Consider the following 10401-nt stretch of genomic DNA (forward strand, 5'->3'; position numbering starts at 1 on the left):
CAGACATCCCAAGAACAATGCTGAACTGTAACAGTTCCAAAATTCCTCCTGACCATTGTGCAGGTCTAATATGCAACTATAGGAAACGTTTGGTTTGTGTCAACCAGTTATTAAATCCCAGGGTTCACATACTTTGTCCACCCTTCACTGTGAATGTTTACATGGTGTGTTCAATAAAAACATGAGAACATACAGTATAATTGTTTGTGTGGTATTAGTTTAAGCAGACTGTGTTTGTGTATTGTTGTGACTTAGATGAAGACCAGAACACATTTTATGACCAATTTATGCAGAATCTAGGTAATTCCAAAGGGTTCACATACTTTTCCTTGCAACTGTATACACACTGTGACCTGTAAGTGTCCCGTAAACAACCGATAACATGCAAAGTGTGCTAAGATCAATTCCATTGACATTACTCCAAGAATAGACACCCTGGTCATCACTGACAGTGCCTGTGACAGGTCATATCACCAAGTCTCATTTCAGTATACATACAGTATCTCCCCTTCTTACTATCATTGCCTCAATTGTTGATAATATGTAATGCCAAATAACATTTAATAAGTTGAAATGCATATAACTTACGACAATGAACCCTAAATTGATCATTTTCATGCTGCAGTTCATTTATTCAAATAATGGACCATATCACTAATTTTATTCTTAATTTGCACTGTCATATTTAATCAGTTAATTCAGAGGCATAACTCTGGGAGGCAATGGAGTCATCTGCGGCCGGGCTCCTGCTCCCGAGGGGGCGCCTCTCCTCCCCTGTGAGTTTGAATCAGTTAATTAAAAGCTGTTGATATCGCTTCTGTGGCTGTCTTCCACTCCTTATATCATTATTATTATTATCATTTTGGTGTCACACCCTGAATTAGAACCCATGACTTGTATTACTGGAGACAGACACCTTACTGATTGAGCAAGTTGGGGGGCACCAATATTTATCTTGCTTCCGGGCAACTTGGACAAACTTACGCCAATGAATATATTGCTACATGACATTCTGAAAGTGATGAGCTTGCTATAGTCCAGGGGTTCCCAAACTTTTTTGAATCACGGTGCCCTAGAGCATCAAAATATTTTCAAGGCACCCCTAGGCCAAATACTTCTTATCGAGAAATTCAGAAAAAAATATTAAATTAAGTGCATTGTGTTTATATGTCACAGTTATCTGGTGAGGGACAGGATTTGCTTCTGTTTGTCCACATATATTATTATTGGCAGCCACCAGCACTAGTTTTGCCTGTTACATTGACCATAAATAATATGAATTGATCCTGGTCCACCAACCCAAGGCACCCCTGCAAGTGTACGGAGGCACCCCAGGGTGCCTAGGCACACAGTTTGGGAACCACTGCTATAGTCTTTAGCTGGAAGAACCACTAAGCACTTGCTAATGCAGAGGATTCTGCCATGAATTCCTCCTGCAGAAGATACTATTTCCATTTTGGGTTGCAACTATTGCTTTTACCAATTTTACACATTACAGGGATTTGAAAGCAATCAGTGTTTACTGATAGGTTGCTCATGACACTGATTATCCAAGCACATGCAGAGAAACTGCTTGTAATAGACATATCATTACTGTATGTATCTGATTTAAAGACTGGACTTCACCAATATGACTAGCAACTGGAATAATGGCGACTGTACTGCTCTCAATAATGTTTTTTAGGTACTTGTTTCCTAGCACGGCCACAATCGCGTCCATCGTGTACCTTAAAGTTAAGGTACACGATGGATGCGATGGACCCGATTTCCTTTGAAATCAGGTCCATTTTGCCAGCAAAGGCAAAATCGGGGGCATCGCGTCAGTCGCGTGCATTAACATGTCCCCTGACGCGACCGACGCGATGGATGCGATTTTGCCATAGACTTCAATGTTAAAATATTTTTAACATTAAAATCGGGAGCATCGCGTCGGTCTTGTGCCATTATAATGGCACAAGATGAGATGGACTTGATTAAGTCCATTTTACATAGGAAACAATGTGAAATGGGCCAATATGACAAATTTCACATTGTATATGGCCCCATCATGGTGTAAAAGTAACGCAACCCCATCGTGAGCACCACCCCACGATTGACGCCAACCCGAAGCGTGGCGAGCGCAGCGAGCCTGTGAGGGCGGCGGTGCGCGTCCTCCGTCCTCCGACCTTTTCATACCCCTATTATCCACATCGGCGTGGAGTTGAGAATATAAAGTGTGGCGAGCGCAGCGAGCCACCGAGCCCGAAGCGTGGCGAGCGGACGCGTATACCTGTGAAGTTATACGCGTCCGCTCGCCACGCTTCGGGATCGGTGGCTCGCTGCGCTCGCCACACTTTATATTCTCAACTCCACGCCGACGTGCATAGTAAGGGTATGAAAAGGTCGGAGGATGCGCACCGCCGCCCCTCGCGGGCTCGCTGCGCTCGCCACGCTTCGGGTTGGCATCAATCGTGGGGTGACATTGAGGTGGTAAAATTGGGGGTCTGGGGAATACTTTACATTGAATCCAATGTAAAATAGGGTCCCAGGGGCCCTATTCACATTTGATTCAATGTAAAAATTTCAGGCAGGGGCTGGCGAAATTACCAGCACTCACCAGCCGCCAGCTCCCGCCAGGGGGCGCACGCGCACGAGGCGCTTGCGCTCCGAGCCGACGTCCCCCTCGCCGCCCCAATCCCCCCTAACCCTGCCCATCTCTGAAGCGGAGACGGGCAGGATGCCGCTGCCCCACCGCCAAAAGACTGGGACGCGCGTTCAATGGAGTCCCTGTCCGCCGGCGCTCGCCAGAGAGGAGGTTCTGGCGGGCGCCAAGCAAAGTTGACAGGGGCTCCGTCTGTATTTCCAATTCCTATTTCTCAGTTTTATCTGCCAGATTTACCCAATAAATATAATTATTGAATTATAAATATTAAGTATGCGGTTCAAAATAATATTCTGCAGTCATTTCCTTTGTCATTTTATTCTACAGTATTCATGATATTATGTAACCCTATGCATGCATTATGCAATCACCATTTAAATAGCTGCTTTCACATAGTAACTAATTGTACCAAATTAATATTTTCTTCTACGTATTAATGATTTTCCTATGACTTTATAATAAAATATAAAAGATTACAAATTGCATGATTGCTAGAGATACGCGTATTTATTTTAGGTTTGGAAGCCTATGTAAAACAAACACTATCAGACTCTGTAACACCAAGTACACTGATAGCTGTCACAATGACCAAACACAGTAATGTTCCCTTGAGGCCATCCTATCAGAAGAATGTCACTGGCCACTTAGTGATTAATGCAAGTCACACTGAAAGTGAAAGGTTACAGGGAAGATCTTTAGACTTCCAATTGAAATAGCAATCCTAGTTATTGCCAGACAAATTGTTCCAGCTGTAAGAGCTGTTAAATAACAGTTCTGCAAGCCAGACATATTTATATGCACATTATTAGGGAATGCAATGCTACACAGTTACACTGTTGACTTACTAAACATATGGCATGCATACAGGCTTATTTAATATGCATTTTTTAAATCTGGAAAATCTTTGTGAATTTATTTTATTATAAACACGATCACGAATGCAGTTATTGCAGGATTTAGTTCAGGATTTTCATGATACCTAAGGACAAATAAGTCTCCAGCATGTGGTACTGCAATCAAATTTGCTCTTGATTTCACTGTGGAAAGAGACAGAACCAGCATGCAACAAAGGACAGAGGCCCTAATTTAGGGGTCAGACCACCATTGGGACATTATTGGTTGGTCACATCACATCATTGCTTCTTCACCACCTTCATTTTGGTGCTGGCCCGTATGCCTCCAGACTGCCAAAGCAGTCCCAACCTCACCCTCAACCCCCTCTTACACCAACTGTGTAGGGTGCAGCTACACTATGCACTTACTTAGTTGGCTTGGGTGGCCCAGCTTTAGTGCTGCAGGCTGCTGTCCAAACTGTTGGAATTTAACATTTAAAGTGAGGGTTGTATATTTACTGTAGTACTATAATGGAGACAGCTATGTCTTATTAATGACTTTTAGTTTTCACATCTAGGGTTCACAATACTAAAGACACAGTAAAATGTGCCACAAGCTTTCTATCTTTGGGGGGTCCAGATGATTTCTTCTTCTTCACATAATGGCAGAGTTAATGCATATTGAAGTTGTGTTCAATTAAGTAGTAACAGATGTGTTTTTATGGGGGGCACAAATATCCAACCATGTGCTGGATTATTAGCGTGCGACTTCATTATTATTATTATTATTATTATTATTATTATTATTTCATTTATAAGACGCCACAAGTGTTTCGCAGCGCCGTACAAAGGAACAGTACAGGGAGACAAGACTTAGTATTACATTGACTTCATCCCACATAACTTGTATGTAATGATTATATAATGTATAAAATGTTTACAAGGGCAATGTAAAAGGCTCTGCTGTCTGGTGTAATAAGCATAAGGTGACAACTGTGCAGTGTAATGTAAATAATGGACACTACTGTTTGGTGCAATGTGAATAACGGACACTACTGTGTGGTGTAATGTGAATAACAGACACTACTGTGTGGTGCAATGTGAATAACGGACACTACTGTGTGGTGCAATGTGAATAACGGACACTACTGTGTGGTGCAATGTGAATAACGGACACTACTGTGTGGTGTAATGTGAATAATTTACACTACTGTGTGGTGTAATGTGAATAACGGACACTACTGTGTGGTGCAATGTGAATAACGGACACTACTGTGTGGTGCAATGTGAATAACGGACACTACTGTGTGGTGTAATGTGAATAATTTACACTACTGTGTGGTGTAATGTGAATTGATACAATTCCGTAACTATGCTTCTTCCCTAAGAAATTATGCCCCTGTTTTGAATATGGGGGGTCATACTTCTGGCACGGGGCACCAAGTACCTAGTTAGAGTAGTGGGTGGAAGGTAGCAATGCAAGGTTCTAGGACAGCAGTCACAAATGGGAAAACATGCAGGTAAGAGGAGGTCTGTCCTCAACTATGTGGCAAACCTTCTAAACAGTGCAGAAGTGATCATAGCAACCAATCTAGTCTGCCTACCATTTATCGAATGTGCTAAGATAATTCTAAGTATAAGCTGATTGATTACTATGGGAAAATTCTCCACTTTATAAGGTTCGATACATTCCCCCTATTATTTCACTCAGGTCCAGATGTACTATGCATGAAAAGTGATAAAATGAAGAGTGATAAAGCACCGGCCAATGAAACCCTAACTGCCATGCTACCACAGTATTTGAGACAATGACAGTTAGGAGCTGATTGGTTGGTGGATTATAACTTTTCATTTGATCACTTTTCAAGGCTTAATACAGGCTTGGCCAACCTGTGGCTCTACAGCTTTTTGTTAAACTACAAGTCCCAGCATGCCCTGCCACAGTTTTCCTGTTAAAAAATGCTAAAACAGCTGAAGAGCTACAAATTAGGCAGGCCTGGCTTAGTACATCTCGCACTCATTGTGGGGGAGTTGTACTAAGCCTTGAAGAGTAATAAAGTGAAGAGAGATAAGTACCAATATTAGTAACAACCAATCAGTCGGTATCATTTTTCAAACACAGCCTGTAACATAGCAATTAGGAGCTGATTGTCTGGTACTTTATCTCTCTCCACTTTCTCTCTCCATAGTGGACCCCTAGGATGTCCTAATAGTAGATCCTACCCTAACTAGATCACTCTGCTGTTTTGGATGCCGGGTGATGACTTGACTCTCAGGATCTTGACGGTCAGTATACAGACATCGGGATCCTGACTGTTGAAATGTCCAACAGTCGGGATCCCGACTGACCATGGCTATTCTCCCTCATGGGGGATCACGACCCCCATAGAGGTAGAATAGAACCTGTGGATAGTACAGCGAGCTACTGAGCCTACAGCATGGTGAGTGCAGCGGGGCTTATGAGTGCAGCAGGGGCTTATATGTACTCGTTTCCCTGTCGGGGAGTACCGTCCGTCGGGATTCCGATGTCAGTATATATCACATGAGCTGTTTCAAGCACTGTTTCAGTGATCCCTTTACTGTACATAACTTCAGATTCTCTCTACTGATATGGCCCGCTTGCACTTCCCTATACTGTACCTATTCCCTTTTGGACAACTTAGCTACTCGTTTTTGCAGAAGACATAGAATTTTATCTGTCTACACCTGACCGCTCTCCTTCATTTCAATTGCTTATATCTGCTTTCCTCTCAGACATTTCAACATGGATGGCAGAGAGGCAGCTAAAAATAAATATGGACAAAATTGAAAATGATTATATTTCAAAGCAATCTCCACCAATAGACTTTCCAATCATAGCAAATAATAGTCATTCAATCCTGTTCCTCAAACTTCATGTCGTGGAGTAATAATAGATTTCTCTTTTTCATTTTCCTAACACACACAAATAGCTGCCACATCCTGCAAATTTTGTATTCCATACCATTGCTGAAATGCAAACTGTCCTATGATTGCTTAATTGACTTCTTCCTGGTATTCCCAAACTTCAACACTTAAATACATTGTTAATGCTTAGATGTGAGCTCCTTCCTTCCTTCCTCTATTCTGCAGTTGCCTAAATGTCCCCCATCAAATTCTGTATTTAATTCAAGATGCTATCCTTCTAGATTGTTAAAGTTGTTCTAAAGCTGCTCCTCACCTCTATAGGGTTAATTGAAGTGTTTTGCATGGCAGTAGTATTAAGTGTTGCTCCTATTGGGCACACACATCTGCCTGTGCTGACATTCCTTTTACAATGTTATTTTCTTTTTGGCAGACTGATAACTAGGAGATATATACATTGCTTGCATGATATAGCAATAGCTTGTTGATACAGACTAGAGACCACTCCTCCAGGCATAAAGATGACTTACTGTTTATAGGTGTACTATTGAGCACCTATAGAAATTGCCCCATAATTTTACCACTAGAGAAGGTGCCAAAAAAGCCAGTCAATTACCTTTTTCTATGGGACCATATGAGTAGGCCTGGTGCCCTTTCTCCATCCTAGATATTCATGAGGAACCCAGTCTTCATATATCTACATCTATTTGCGGCAATAAATATTGCCCCCCCTTTTTCCATATTATTAAAAAATAACTAAAGGAACTCAACACTGAACTCAGTAAACTTATTGAGACAACCCTGTAGCAACTCGAATATATCAGTTTAAAATTTAGCTATCCTGGACCCACTATCATAGTTTTATCTACTGTATCTCGACAAAATGTTTTAGCTAAAACCCCTGAAGAAGCCCCTTGGTGGGCGAAACGCGTTGAGCGATACAGCACGTTTTTTTACGACTTTACAACAAAAATTTTCCAATGAATACCTTTTATTGAAAAATAGGCTTTTAATAAAGAAAGAAAAATTCAGACATGGACTTTGTGTTTTATAACATAGTTAACACCAGTAGAGGTGCTTATATTGGAGTGTTTTCAATGCTTTCTGCAAGCTGTGACAGTGAGCAGTGCTGCCTGCTTACTGTCACAGCTCGCACGGTCAGTTTTCAACTGACCCCCTGCACACAAGGTTCCCCCCTCGCTAGGTTTTTGGAGCGAGGTGGAAACGGCGTATGCGGGAGCTAAAACAGCGAGGCTCATGACTAAATGCAGCAAGCTCCCTGCTGGGGGAATCCTCGTTGTCCTCTGACAGCAAGGACTTCATCAGCGCATTGAATAGGGTGAGCGGCCGGCGCGGGGTTAAACGGTGAGGATCCCTTGTGTTTGGCGATCCCCATCGTATAACCCCCTCGCTGGCCGCATTGAATACACCCCATTGACAACAATCTAAGGCACCATTCCACAGTTGTTTGTTTATATGTACAGATGTATGTATATACTTTTGGGAGTAATCACAGATTTTTTGTCTCATTCTGCATTCTCTCACAAATATTTTGTACATATTAATTATACAGTACAGTGCATCCATGACTAGATTGCTATAAGAAGATTACAGTGTCCCTGTGGAAAAAAATACAGTGTATAAGAGTATATCAATTACAACATTTAAGGACCCAATATTACGTATTCATTATATTGTATATTGCCGCATTGTGTTTTTGTACTGAGTGCCATATTTCCCGGCATCTAACAATAGATACGTCTTCTTTCTGCACTGTGCTGTGTAGATTCCATAAAATATTTTGTACTTAGTGGCACTATATAAATAGACATACATATATATAATGCATCTGCAGCTATTTATAAGCTTAGTAGACCAATGTGAGCAAGTGAATTAGATGACCTGCATTTTTTTAGGTCACGTATACAGTATGTCAGCTATCACCTAACCAAGGAGCTGAAACAAGCAATATCCTATTTATTTAAGTAACATGGCAACATCAACCAAATTTAGGGGCTAATTTTGAGACAGACGTATCCATGGCGACTTCACTCACAGCTGTCATCATTAGTATTGAGACTTACAAGCTGGCTGCCAAAGATCTGCCATAACATCCCATCCCTGTCTGCACACTGCTCAGACACTCCCACATAAGGATGCCAATCCAGGGTCATTTTTTCAATCCGGGAATTCGGGATTGAAAAATGCACAATCATGGGATTCCCGGAATCCCAGGATTGGCTTCCCTAATAAAAAAACAGTCCCGGTAAGGTGGGCGGTGGAGCTGGGATCCGGGTGGGTGGGCGGTTGATAGAGCCAGGAGTTGGGCAGACTGATGGAGCCAGGAGCCGGTCAGGCCCAGGACAAGGCAGGCCGGGGACAGGAGAAGCCGAGCAGCATTTGAGTACCCACAGCACACGCATGTCTAATCCCGAAATGTCTAGGACAATTGTGTATAATAGTAATATATAAAATGTATAGTTAACATTTACTTTACTACTGAAAGAAAGAAAGAACATTTTATGTACTGTGGCAAGTACTGGAGGATAACACTGCTTCCCAACTGATAGGACAGGGAGCCGAGTGCAGTATCCAGGGGCGGATCCAGGATAAAATGACAGGGGGGGCACCATGATAAAAAAGGGTTTGGGTGGGGGAGGGGCGGTGTTAGTGGTGCCAGTGTACATGCTAAGAGAGCAGCAGGAGAGGGTGGGAATGGAATTAAAAATAGGCCCTGGCATTTAAAGTATGCAGGTCCACCATGGCGACAAAAGTGAAGGATGTAGTTGTGCACACGCCAAAGGCGCGCTCCGGAAAAGGGTGTGTGGCCACTCAACAGGGGGCGTGTCCTGGAGTGTAGTGTACAACACCATATACAACTTCTACACATTATGCAACAAAATACTAGACCCCATTATACTTGCCCCTTACACATGATGCCAAATGGAATGAGCCAAAATTGACATAATGCCACATGGATTGAGCCAAAATTCAAATAATGCCACATGGATTGTGTCAAAATTCACATAATGCCACATGGATTGAGCCAAAATTTACATAATACCACATACGGATTGAGCCAAAATTCACATAATGCCAAATGGATTGTGTCAAAATTCACATAATGCCACACGGATTGAGCCAAATGCATAAAATGCCATACGGATTGAGCCAAAATTCACATAATGCCACATGGATTGAGCTAAAATTCACATAATGCCACACGGATTGAGCCAAAATTCAGATAATGCCACACGGATTGGGAAAAAATTCACATAATGCCACACGGATTAAGCCAAAATTCACATAATGCCACATGGATTGAGCCAACATTCACATAATGCCACACGGATTGAGACAAAATTCACATAATGCCACATGGATTGAGCCAGAATTCACATAATGCCACACAGATTAAGCCAAAATTCACAATACACTTCATAAACAGGGACATTGTCCACCAAAGGCTCGCATTAAACATTTACACCATAATGTCCATTACACATTAAGTTACATGCCATTATGTCCATTATGTGTTATGCCAAACACCATAATGCCTATTAAAAATTATGCTACATAAGTGCTGCTTCTCTACATGCTCATTGCCACGGGTTTCATGCTCATTGTCAGAGGTTCCATGCTCGTTGCCATGTGGGATTACATGCTCATTGCCAAGGGGGAATACATGCTCGTGGTAAATGGGGGACAGCCGCTGCAGGCAGAAGTGATAGCCACTGACAGTGGCAGAGCCTGGCTGTATTCAGAGCACTGCAGGTCCCGGCTATTTGAAATAATACCCCTTTCACACCAGAAAATGCATTCCCAGGTTTGCCCCTTTTACACCAGCCTAGTCCCTGCATTTTCTGGTGTGAGGGGGAGAGAAAACCACCCCTCCCCCTTTAACCAGTTATTTCATTTAACCGGCTATATCTTCGGAACCAACTGACCCATTTACATGAGACAAGTATTATATTGAAGAACTTTTGAGTGGGCTTTGAATGATTTTGGTCCAGTGAAACTGGAACGTTTGGTTCCAGAGTAATC

Source organism: Crinia signifera, chromosome 3 (genome assembly GCF_055691185.1).
Source record: "Crinia signifera chromosome 3, ASM5569118v1, whole genome shotgun sequence".
In the NCBI taxonomy this organism is placed as follows: Eukaryota; Metazoa; Chordata; class Amphibia; order Anura; family Myobatrachidae; genus Crinia; species Crinia signifera.